General features: G+C 49.7%; 1 protein-coding gene across 1 annotated transcript in view; it reads right to left on the reverse strand.

The window, feature by feature from the left end:
* Positions 1 to 12,924, reverse strand: part of CMTR1 (cap methyltransferase 1) — a 2,799,821-nt gene that overhangs the window by 1,141,863 nt on the left and 1,645,034 nt on the right. The gene's annotated exons all lie outside the window — the stretch shown is intronic.

Below are 12,924 nucleotides of genomic sequence, written 5' to 3' on the forward strand. Positions count from 1 at the left end.
GCCAATTTCTGCCAAAGCGGCCTCCCGTTGACCGGGTGGAACGTCTGGGAGGGACTTCAACTTTGGTAAGTGACGAAAAGGGATGCGGTATCCTCTGGATATGATCTGGAGAACCCAGCAGTCTGATGTTATGGACTCCCATGCCGCTAGGTGCCCCGAACGTCCCCGACTGCCTCCAGAGTGGAGCAGCCGGGCAACCCTCAGGGTTGCTGCGGGCCGTTCAGAGAAGGGTTCTCTGGACCCGAAGTTCCTGGGAGCCCCTCTGCCTCTAGGGCGGCGTCCTCCCTGTCCTCCTCTGCCACGGAAGGACTGGTTGTTCGGAGCAGGCTGGGATTGCTGCGACTTCCAGAACCACATCTTCTTCTGACCCTTTTGGTTCCTAGAATAGGGCCTCTGGGGTGCAGAGAAGCGGATTCCGACGGCAGACAGCGTCTTCCCGTCCTTCTCGCTCTGGGTCAAAGTGTCGCAAACGGTTTTGCCAAAGAGGGCAGAACCATCAAAGGGGGCGTTTGCAAATGATGCTTTGAAGGGCTCAGAGAAATCACAATGACGGAGCCAGGCCTGACGTCTAGTGACTAGACCTGCCCCTGTGGCTCTAGCGGCGCCTTCCGTAGCATGGGAGAGTAGCCGCATAGAGGTATTGGTAACTGATCTAAGAGTGGCCATGCGGGTGGAGTGCAGCACCTTGTCCTCCTCCGACATGGACTCTGGGGGAGATGCAGCGTATTCTTTAATGAGATCTCGCTGCATCCTAATGACGTGTGCCAGGTAGTTCAGCGCCCTTACCGAGAAGGTCGCTGAACTAAACATCCGCTTCCCCAAGCGGTCCATCATCTGAGACTCCTTGCTCGGGGGATGGACTGAGGGACTCTCCTGAGCAAGTTCCCTCTTGGTGGCCGCCGTCAACATGGCATCTACCGGAGGCCCCTTACTCCAATGGGCACGGTCAGACGGTGGGCTGAGGATCCTGTCGGGCCTCTTAGGGATTGGCTCCACGGTGTCCGGTTCCTTCCACGCCCTGGTGGTAATGAGGTCCACCAGGGGGTCGGCAGGAGGGGACACCCAAGAGGTAGACGGGCCCACTTCAAATGCCTCCAAGAACACGGACGCGTCTGAGGAAGACTTGGGGGCAGACCACCCCCCCCCTTATACGGAGCATTTCCTTGATGTCTCCAAATGAGACATCCTCGGGGGGTGACCGTGGGGAGCCTTCCCCTTCCTCCAAATCCGTGTCTTCCGTGAGAGACTCGGGGGGAGTCAATGTGCCTCCTTTTGCACGTATGCTTGCGAGGAACATCCTCTGGGGGGCTGTCAGAGGACTCCTCGCAAGCAGCAACCTGCTCCAGGGGAACAGCTTGGGGCACAGAAGCGGGCTGTCCCAAGGGCCGGATGGTGGAAGCCTGACCCAGTGCAGAGGGAGCACGGGACGGAGCCGAAACAAGTGCCGGGGGTCCGGAGACCCTCAACAGGGCCCTCTCCACTACATCAAAGGCCGAAGGGGAGCCGACCTCGACCAAAGGATCCGACAATCGGCTCCCCCTCGGATCCGAAGAGTGGATCGGAGCCGGCGCCGAAGCGCACGGATCCGAAGGGACAGTGCGCTCCGACACAGACGGCGCCGAAGGAGCACTGATCCCCCCGGATCTGAGGCTCGGATCCAGGCTCCGAGAGGTCGGATCCGATGCACTCGAGGGCAGGGTCGGATCCGAAGTACCAAGTACTATCGGCGCCGTCCCACCTCCGGCTCCGAAGCTGCTCGGCTCCAACTGCTCCGAACCCGGGTAGCGGGTCGGAGAAGGAGCAATCGGCTTGAAAAAGGGGGTCGAGCTCCCCCCCAAGGGGGGGGGGCAAGAGCACTCCCATCTGCATCTGGGCCTGGATGAACCTTCTCATCATCCGGTCCAGATCAGCATCCAATAGGCTGTACGTTGATCTTGAAGAGGCTACCGAGGTAGGCCTTGAGTGCCTCCTCGAAAGCCTCGACGGAAATCGGGTCTCCTCCTCCTCAGGTCCCGGTGAGAAACACACTGGAGACCGGAGCCGAGGAGGAGGAGATCCAGCCGACAATGGAGCCGGGGGAGAAGCCCGCTTGGCTGGCGGGGCCGAAACAGAGGTCTCGGCCCGCCGCTTATGGTGCTTCTCCCTCCGGTCCCTTTTTCTAGCATCCCTCTCCTCCGAACCAGAAGCGGGAGGTTGAGTCCCAGGAGGAGGAGGGGGAGCCGGAGAGGGAATAACCGTGGAGACGGTTACCCCCGAAGGAGCGGAGGTCGGAGCCGAGTCCGGCGGCAAAAGGCCCGCCAAAACAAGCTTGGACCTCCGCTCCTTCAATGCCCTGTGGTTGAACCCTGCACAAATGGAACATCCAGATGTGAGGTGTTCAACCCCCAGGCATCTAACACACCGAGTGTGGCCATCAGCTGGGGAAAGCTTATGGCCACACTCGGAGCATTTAGAAAAAATAGCCTTGGGCTGCTCAGACATCCCAAGCTAACAAATAACAGTTACAATAACTAAGGTAAGTAACTAAAACAAAAATCACTCACAGGCCCAACACACACACTACGCTACCAGCGAGGGGAGGGATATAAATTTTAGATTAAACTCTAAAAAAAAAGTAATGATACAAAAAGGGGAACCTACACTTTCACACAAATCAACCAAAAAATTATTTAAATTTTACAATTTAAACACTGAAACTATCACTTAGCTGGAGAGCTGGAAAAACAATCTGGTCACCATGCGCGGCAAACAAGATCTGGGGTCATGAGGGTAGAGCAGGGCATTATGGGTGAGGGGAGGAGCTGAGAGCTTGGATCCATAGCTGGTAAACCATGCCGGTTCGGATCCGATATCGGATCCATAACCCACAGGTTGCAGACAAATGAATCTCCTACTTCAGATCAGCCCATTGCCAAACTTTGAGGGCCTCCCGACAAAGGGGGTAAGACCTGGTTCCTCCTTGTTTGTTCAAATACCAGACCATCGACATGCTGTCTGAATCACAATCGTGCCCAGAGGAAGTAAGTCCTGGAAGTACTGCAACACTAAAAGTACTGCCCTCATCTCTAGGACATTGATGTGGAGAAATGAATGAAATACCCTCTAGAAATGAAACTTTGCATCCAGCTGTCTTTTGTTATTTTGAGCCAGGCGTCTGGGTAGAAAGACAAGAGACTCCTGACTGCCTCCAGAGCAGGACAGTCAGGCCTCCTCTAAGGAGCGATGGTAGGGCTTCCCAGAGAAGTAATCTCTGTCACCCTGGTGTTGCAGACACCCTCTGCTGCGAGGGTGGCGTCTTCCATTATTACCCCCTCCTGTACCCCTGGAGGGGGGGTTCACCATGCATCTCCTGAAAGGCTCCTTGGGCTTTTCGGAACCATATTTTTCCTCCCCATTGACCTTTGAGATAGGGTCGGGTAGGGGTGGAAAAACGGACCCCGACGGCAGACAGAGTCTTTCCATCCTGCTCAACCCTGGTTAAGGTTTTCTTCACTTCAGGCCCGAAAGGGGAATGCCATCAAAGGGAGTGTTCACGAAGGATAACTTGAAGGGCTCCGCGAAGGAACACAAGCGCATCCAGGAATGTCTCCTAAGAGCAATTCCTGTACCCGATGCCCTACTCGTTCCATCAGCTGCATAGGATATGAGACACATGGATGAGCTGACAATAGAATTAAGGGGAGCAAGCTGGGCAGCAACTTCATCTGAGGCTCCTGCAGCCAATGAACCCTGAAGAGCATCTCCCAACTCCTTAAGGAGATCTCTTTGTAATCTAGTGAAGTGGGTTAAGTAGTTCAGCGAACTGAGAGCAAAGGTCGCTGAACTGAACATGTGCTTCCCATATCTATCCATAATCCTTGAGTCTCTATTAGGAGGATGGATAAACGAGAAAGTCTCAGACATTTCCTTGTTGGTGGCCACCGCCACCACCACCACCATGGCATCAACTGGAACACCTTTAGTTAAATATGCTTTATCCAGCGGGGCAGAAATAAACTTATTAGGCCTCCTAGGGACACGGTCCATAGTATCCGGAGACTCCCACTCCCTTCGTGAGACCAGCTGCATCAACTCATCGAGAGGTGGAGTCACCCAAGAGGTGGAGGGCTGAGACCCGAAAGCCTTTAGGAGAACTTTCTCATCCTTAGTAGGGTCTTTGAACTGCCAGTCACCCCTCTGCCTAAGGATCTCAAGAATCTCAGCGAATGAGATATCCTCAGAGGGGACCGTGTGGACCCTTCTGACTCATCTAAGTCAGTATCCAATGTGAGAGCCTCCTGTGGGGAGTCTAGCTGCTTCCTCTTGCACAATCTCTTCCTGGGAACCTCATCAGTGGGGGCCTCTGGTGAGGTCTCGGAAGAGCAGGGGCCACCCATTGGGGCTTCCTGAGGCTCTGGGTCTCTATGCTTGGTCAGGATGTGTGATGCAGAAGCAGACGCAGGAAATTTTGGGGAGGAGAAGGGCAGACCAGAGGTCGAGGATGTCCTGGGAGACATGAATCTCCTCATGGTATCGAACGCACCTCTGCTCCGATGTGAGGGACATGAATCCGAGGAAATCGGCAACACCCCTGGCACCAGGACAGTGGGCTCCGAGTCCGAGGTAGGAGCCGAGCTCAACCAACAAGTCAGTTCGACTGTCCTCCCCGGACCCGACCACGGAGTGTCGGCTCCTACAGTCCTCGATAGGCACCGAGGACGTCAGGGAACATGGAGCCAAATACATTGGGGCAGGCGTCGGCTCAGAGGGTTCTACTAACTTCAGGTCAGCCTCCTCTGGCTCCGAAGGACTGGCATGGCTCGGAGGAGGAATAGTAATAGTCGATGCAATGGTCTTTGACTCCGAAGCCATTTTGGTCAAAGCTGATATAATTTTGGCTAATGCCGGTGCTGACAACAGCTTCTGTACCACACGATCCAAGCCTAGATCCGACAGGTTGATAGAAGATTGAGATGATCGTACCGCAGGTGGTACCGACTGGAGAATAGGACTCTTCGGAACTTCGGAGACCGGTTCCTAGACTGGGGACTGGCTCCAAAAGGAAATAACTGTCGGTTCTGAAGGCAATGGAGCTGAAGTTGATGACTTCTTTGATTTTTTTGAGTCTGAAGTCTTGGAAGACTTTGAAGACCGATCACTCAAAGCTTCCTGAAATGAAGGCTTCAACAAGCCTCTTCCATTCCTGCAGGCCCCTAGAGGAGAAGGAATGACAACTGGCACAATTGTCCTGCAAATGCAGAGCCCCTAGACAATAAACACAGTTCACATGGCTGTGTGTGACTTGATATTTTCTGGCAACACTGAGGACACTTTTTGAACCCAGATTGTGGATGTTTATCTTGATCAGCCATAGTAGAAACAGAAAATATTTACTGTTAACATGCAAAAAACTACAACAGTAAATCTTGTCAATAGCAAATAATGGCAAGCCTTAATAAAAGTAGGCTAAACAAACACACATACACATGCACACACACACAAGAAGTGATACTACACAAGCAGACTATGCAACAAAAACAGATAGCTGCTAATAAGAATAACCTTACGAACGTTACTAAGCTGATAGGCAAGATATACCACACACAATCTCAGAAAAATACAACTACCTAAGAAAAAAATGAGAAATTTAACTAAATAACCTTATCTATACAACAAGGTTTACTCTACAAGCCTTATATAAAACTCGATGGCTGGGCAGACCACACTTAGAAGTACTACTAACTAGACCTAAAAGAGGCCAACTAGAAATATAACAAATGGGAAGGGAAAACACACTCAAAGCTATAATAGATTTATAAACAATGCTAACTACTATACTATCCATCAAAAAACTTTTAGAAAAAAGTTTTAATGAGAATTTTGCTTATCTGGCCTGAGCTAAGTAAGAACCTCTGATCTGCTGCAGCTGCAAACTAGATCTGAGGTAATTCACAGGTTCATCATGGGATAGGGGACTTGACCTCGTGCTATTTGAAAACCTTGAGCTTTACAATTGGTTGTACCGGAGCCGAGGGATCGGCTCCAAACCCATCAGTAAAGAATGAACGGCGAGATTGAACAACTTCACATTAGTTGTTTCAATGTGCTCCTTCCTCTTTTTAGCACAACTGTCCATTTTAAACTGCAGTGACATGAACAGTATAAATAACAAAATGCCAGTTTCACGATCTGCTTTTGTGACTAGTTTTCATTTACAACATAGGAAATCTTGACTGCAGATTTATTATATCGCATTGTAAATGAATAGTCAAAAAAGTATTACAGAATTAGCATTTCATTCTTGTGTGAAGGCTGATAAAATAGGATAGCTAGATAGAATTTTGTAGATAATTCCATGTCATGGTAAATATTAATACATGCACTTCCCGTACCTGTCGATCATACGCAACTCTTTATTTGGTGGATGGACAGATGTGGATATCTCAGATAAAGTACAGTTGTGTACACTTATCATAAATGTAGATGTTCGACTGTATTCACTGTTGCAGTCATCACATTTGGGTTATCCCTGCCAGGGTAGCCCTCAGTCGGGCCGAATACCAGAAGCGTAGTATTTCTGCGTAGGTTGCCGTCACCCCAGAACAGACGTCAGGTCGTCAGTGCTATAAATTAAGGCAGCCGACACCATTACATCAGTTTTTCTTGCCCTAACTGTCAGGAGTCCCCAAGAGGGAGCTAGGTTATGGTGGAAGATCACCACCACTAGAAAGTAATACCAAAAAATCCTTGTAAGGATATAGAGAGAGAGAGAGAAAGAGACAAGGGGAATGGAGGGAGAGAAACCAGGACTGCAGCAGTGAATACACTCGAACATCTACATTTATGGTAAGTGTACACAACTATACTATGTTCTACGGGTTTCACTGTTGCTGTCATCATACTTGGGTTGATTCCCAAAGCTGAAGAAAAGGGTGGAGGCAGTCAAGAAGACTGGGGGCTGGCTAGGATGCCCTGCAAGACTGCTGTGGCAAAGCCTGCCCTGGATTTGGAGAAGATAGGCAGGTGGTAATGCTTGGTGAAGGTATGAAGAGATGTCCATGTTGCAGCCTCTAGGATGTCCCTGATGGACACCCCTCTGAGGAAAGCTGTGGAGGTTGCTCTGGTGGAATGTGTCCTGACCCCCTTGGGGGGAGGTTTCCCATGCTGCTTGTAGCAGAAATGGATGCAGTGTGCATCCATTTGGAAATGGTTTATTTGGATACAGCCTTGCCCTCTGCTCCTGCTGCAAAGCTGACTAACAAATTGAAAGTCTTTCTAAATGATTTTGTCCTGTCTAGGTAGAATCTGAGCTGTCTGTGCACATCTAGAGAGTGCAGAATCCTTTCCCCCTTGTTCTGTGGGTTAGGGGAAAAGGTGGGAAAATGAATAGATAGGTTGAGAGCCACACTGGACACCACTTTTGGCATGAAGGATGGGTTAGTCCTAAGGGAGACCCTGTCAGCATGGAAAATGATGAAGGGCTCTACAGCAATTAGCGCTTGTAGCTCAGATACTCTTCTAGCTGAAGTGATGGCCAGAAGCAAGGCTATCTTCCAAGAGAGGAACTTTAACTCTGCTGACACTGCTGGTTCAAATGGATGGGGGGCAGGGTCAGCTTTTCCAAAACAAAGTTAAGGCCCAAGCTGGGGTAGATGCTCTTCTGGGTAGGCTCAAGTTGTTAGCCCCTCTTAGGAACTGTTTGATGAGAGGGTGGGAGAAAGGAGATGGCTCTGTGCTAAAATGAGCAGAGATGGCAGAGGCATGAATTTTAATGGAAGAGAAGGACAGACATCTGTGTAGTAGGTCAGCCAGGTAATCTAGGATGAGAGGTAGGGAGGGCTGTGCAGTTCCGGCTCCCTTAACCTGGATTCAGGTCCAAAACCTTTTTCACTTGTCAGCATAAGACTTTCTAGTGCTAGGGCGTCTGGCCTCACGTATAACATCTATAACTTGTTTGCTAAGATTGGCAGCTTGTGCAGTGGTCAGGGAATAAGCCAGGGTGCCAGACTGAGGGTCTGCAATTGGGGATGCATGAATTCTCCATTCCTCTGGGTCAGGAGTGTTGGGCCCTGAGGGAGATGCCGTGGTGGCAGTGGTGACAGGCTGAGCAGCAGAGGGCACCACTGCTGGCGTGGTCAGTCTGGGGCAATCCGGACTGTCCTTGGTTTTTCCTCCCTTATTTTGAGCAGTACCCTTGTAATGTGCGGTAGAGGGGGGAATGCATAGACCGACGGGTTGACCCAATGGAAGGATAGAGCATCCATTTTCCAAGCCTTGCTGTGAGGTTCCCTGGTGCAGAAATTGCTGAGCTGATGGATGGAATGGGAAGCTAAGAGGTCGACCTTCGGGGTGCCCCATTTCTGGGTTACAAGGGTGAAGGTTCTTTGGTCTAGCTGCCAATCGTGTGGGACCAGAAGATTTCTGCTTAAGTTGTCTGCCAGAGAGTTTAGAGAGCCTGGCAGGAAATGTGCTAACAGGTGTAGTTGCATGGCTGAGGCTGTGTGCCAAAGGGTCATGGCGAGCCTGCACAGAGGGTACGAGTGAGTCTCTCCCTGCTTGTTGATATACCACATCACAGTGGTTCTGTCTGTTTTGATCAGTAGAGGCCCTGTGGACAGTAGGGGTCTGAAGGCTGTCAGAGCTTGCTGAACAGCTAACATCTCTCATTTTGGTTGATGTGCAGATGTATTTGGTATGGGCTCCATTGGCCCAGAATGCACCTTCCATCCAGGTGTGCACCCCAGGCTAGTCTGATGCATCTGTGGTGAGGGTCCTTGTGAGAGGGGTAGTCCCTTGTTGTGGTAGCATGCTGCTGTCCACAAAAGAAAATATTTCCTTAAACAAGGTATCACTGGTATGAGTTTCCAGGTCTTAGGAGTGTTGACACCAAAGGCTTTTTAGGTACCATTGTAGTTTCCTCATATGCAGTCTGGCATATGGATAGAGTAGAATGCAAAATGCCATGAACCCCAGAGTTTGCAGGATTTTCCTTGCGAATAACTAGGGTCTGGTGGCTATCTGAAAGAAGTAGGTTGTCAGGTAGGTTTGTTTTATCTGGAGTAAGGAATGCCATCTGGGATCTGGGATGCCATGTCCAGGCTTGCTCCCAGGAATACAATATTTTGTGTGGGTACTAGTCTGGATTTCTTTTCGTTGATAGTATACCCCGGGGAGGTCAGTAGGTCCTTTACAAAGGTCAGGTACTTCAGAAGCTTTTCTTGACTGTCTGTCTGAATCAGGCAGTCATCTAATTATGAGTAGATTTGAATATTTCTTTGTCTGCAAAAAGCAATGGTGGGATCCAGGAGTTTTGTGAAAACTCTGGGAGCAGTGGATAAGCCAAAGGGAAGCGCAGTGAACTTAAAGTGCAGTGATTCTGCCCTGAAACTTAAATATTTCCAGCAAGATTCCCTGACTGGTATGTGTAGGTAGGCCTCTTTTAGGTCTAGGGTGGCTAACCAAGCATCCTTGGAGGGCATAGGTAGAAGTTGCTGGAGGGTGAGCATTTAAAATTTTGGTATCACCAGGAAAGTGTTTAGAATGGATAGATCGATCTGGAGTAGAAACCTTGGCCTTACCTGTTCTGCATGAACATGCTCTATTGCCCTCATAGAGAGCAGGGAAAGGACTTGCTTTTTGGCCTCTGCCCACTGGTTTGGGTGAAGATCTGGGAACCCTTTTGGGGTTGGTAGAGTGTGGAAATAAAATTTGTATCCCTGGGACACTATGATGAAGACCCACTGGTGGCAATGGTGGACCAGGTGCTTGCGTGGAAGGAGAGTTTTCCTCCTACGGGCAAGAGCGTGTGGGCAGAAGGAGGGGGTGGAAGTGTAAAGTCATTGTGAGTTCTTACCATAAGGGGGTGGCTTAGCACTCCCTGGTTTTGAAGAGGAGGAACTCCATTGCTTAGATCTCTGCATTCCCTGGGGCTGCTGTCTGGGGGGCCTGCTTCCCTGGGGTCTGGGCTAAGCTGACCTGGAGGGGGCAGGAAAGGATCAGTGTTTGGAGGGGCAATGTCTAGTGAACCTTGGTGGCTGGACCTGCAAGAAGTCTGTCTGCATAAACTTAGCTTTTTCTTCCATCTTTTTTAAGACCTCCTCTGCCTTGGTGCCAAATAAGTTGTACTTGTGTAGTGGTGCGTCCAATACTTTGGATTTGACATAGTCTGGCAAGGGCTGTTCCTTTAGCCAAGCACGCCTTCTACGGACAGAACCAATGACTGCTGTCCTGCAAGATGCTTCTAGGGCATCAAAACCACATTGTAAGGTGTGCTTAGTCACTTGACTTGCAGAATGCATTAACTCTTATAACTCTTATTTTCTTCATAAGCAGGAAAAGAAGATATTTTTTGTTTGAGGAGTTCCATGGTATGTTGCTGATATTTCAGCATATGAAACTGACAATTTAGTGCTCTAACAGCAAGTGTAGCAGAGGTGTATATTTTTTACCCCATATGTCTAATGCTCGGGAATCCCGATCTGAGGAGGTGGGATCCTTAGCAGAAGTTGCTTTAATTCCTTTAGGTCCTTGAGAGATAAACACAGGTTCAGCAGTTGGATTTTTGAAAATAAATTTGTGGGAATCAGGGACTCTACAGTACCTGTCTGATTTCCTGGGAGCAGGAAAGAGGGTGTCAGGAGTCAAACTGGATTCCACAAGAACATCATCCACAACATCCAGGACAGGAGGAATGGCCAGAGGTCTGTACTGTGGAAGATCTAAGAATTCCCTGAGTTTCTTTTTTAACTGAGGGTAGTCCTGACAGTCCCATTGGAAATGCTCCCTTTAGGTATGTAGGGTTTCCCCAAAGGAAAAGTCCTCGGGTGGAGAGGCTGAAGGGATGGATTCCTTTGTATCAGAATCCTCATAAGCTGAGAAGGGTTGCATATCTTCAAATTCAGCTGCATCAGAGCCATCCAACTCCTGTTCAGATAAAACTACTGGGGACAAATCTCTTTCTTTTGGAAGGGGTAGCCTGGCTTCCCCTGATAAGCATTATAAAGTCTTCTGCCATTTTAAGCATCTGTGACTGACGCAAGGAAGCAGGTGCCTGATACTGGGCATCAGTTTCTTGGGTGTGGCTTGCATCCTGGGCCTTAAAAACTCGGTAGTTTTCGAAAGAACAGTAGATGCGAAAGAAGTCGGTCTGTGATGAGAATCGGTAGTGCGAAGTAGATCCTCAGAAACTGGTGCCTGCTCAGCGGCTCCGGACCCATCCAAGTTACAGACATTCGCAGGATCCTTAGTTGATGAAGAGTCTAGCGGCATATCGGACTCCGAAAGGGTCTCGGTAGCGGCCTGCGAATCCACAGAAGTGGGCTTCAGGGGCTGCAAAAGCACCTCACTGAGGACCGGAGAACTGACGACTAGCTTAATGAAGCATCACCAGCAGTTTTGCACCTGTGCGGTCTGTCTTTATCTTTACGTTTCTTCAGAAGATCTGCTGTCGGATGGCTTACCGAAGCCATATTGGAATTCGAGGACTGAGAGCAAAAATATCTAGCTACAGTAAGAGCCCAACGACATATAATTCTGGCATTGAACAAAGCACAAAAGCAACAGTGGGGGACGTCGTGGTCTTGGCCTAAGCAAGTGACGCAGTAAGAATGAAAATCTCGGTGTGGTATTTGCTTTCCACAGGCGAGACAATTGTTAACTTTTTCTGACATCGGTTAGAGCAAGAAAAAAGGATCCCTAATGGGGTACTTAGCTTTAGAAGACTTCAACTTTAATTTGGAAAAGAAAAACTCAGGTAGCGGCCAACCGGCACTCGTGTGAACTGCTTTTGCTTCGGGCTCCACGGCATGAAAGACTGATGTAATGGCGTTAGCTGCCTTAATTTATAACACCGATGACCTGAAGTCAGTCCTGGGGCAACGGCAACCAACGCAGAAATACTACGCCTCTGGTATTCAGGCCGACTGAGGGGCAACCTGGCAGGGATAACCCAAATGTGATGACTGCAACAGTGAAACACGAAGAACATCTCATTTTTGGTGGCTACCACCACCATAGCATCTACTGGGACTCCTTTAGTCGAGATATTTTTGTCCTCTGGTGCAATAATAAATTTATTAGACCTCCTATCCTAGGGGACAGGTTCCACTGTATCTGGAGACTCCCACGCCTTTCAACAAACCAATTCCATGAGTTCGTCATAGGCAGAGAAACCCAAGAGGTGGAAGGTCAAGAACCAAAAGCCTTCATGTACACAGACTCCTCTTCAGAAGGGTTAGTGGCCTTCCAGCTGCCTCGCTGCTTAAGGACTTCCAAGATGTCTGCAAATGAGACATCTTCAGAAGGCGACCATGGGGACCCCTCTGTTTCATTAAGGTCTGTGTCTGATGTCAGTGAATCTTCAAGGGAGTCTAGGTGTTTCCTCTTACATAACCTGTTTCGGGGTGCCTTCTCAGATGGGGCTTCTAGGGAGGTTCACATAGAGAAGGGTTCGCCCTGTGGAGCCTCATGAGGCTCTGGATCTCTACTCAGTAGGCCAGACTGTGCAGAGGCTGGAACTTAAGCCCTAGAGGGAGGACTGGTAGGGTCTGATAAGCTGGATGCCAGTGAGGACAAAGCTCTTCTCATGTCCACAAAGGCCCCCCCTCCCGTTACCGAGGAGAACTCCGACTCCGAGGAAGCAGAAGCCCCCCCCCCCCCCCGAGCCATGACAGGTGGCCCCGAGGTCAAGGTAGGAGCCAAACTCATCCAAGCCAAAGCTTGAGAGGTGAAGTCAGAACCGATAAAAACTCAGTACAGCTATCCCTCCGTAGCCCCTAAACACCTCAGATGACGGCGAGGTAGCCCAGCAGTAGGAGCCGAAGAAGCTGAAGTTGGTCTCGGTGCCGTGGGATCCACAACTATCAGCTCCACACATTCCAGCTCCGAAGCCACAATAGGGGTTGGAAGAGGAATCGTGGTACGAAGAACTGGTATGTTCAGATGCAA

Source organism: Protopterus annectens, chromosome 1.part0 (assembly GCF_019279795.1).
Source record: "Protopterus annectens isolate FY-2018-M chromosome 1.part0, PAN1.0, whole genome shotgun sequence".
NCBI classification, from domain to species: Eukaryota; Metazoa; Chordata; order Ceratodontiformes; family Protopteridae; genus Protopterus; species Protopterus annectens.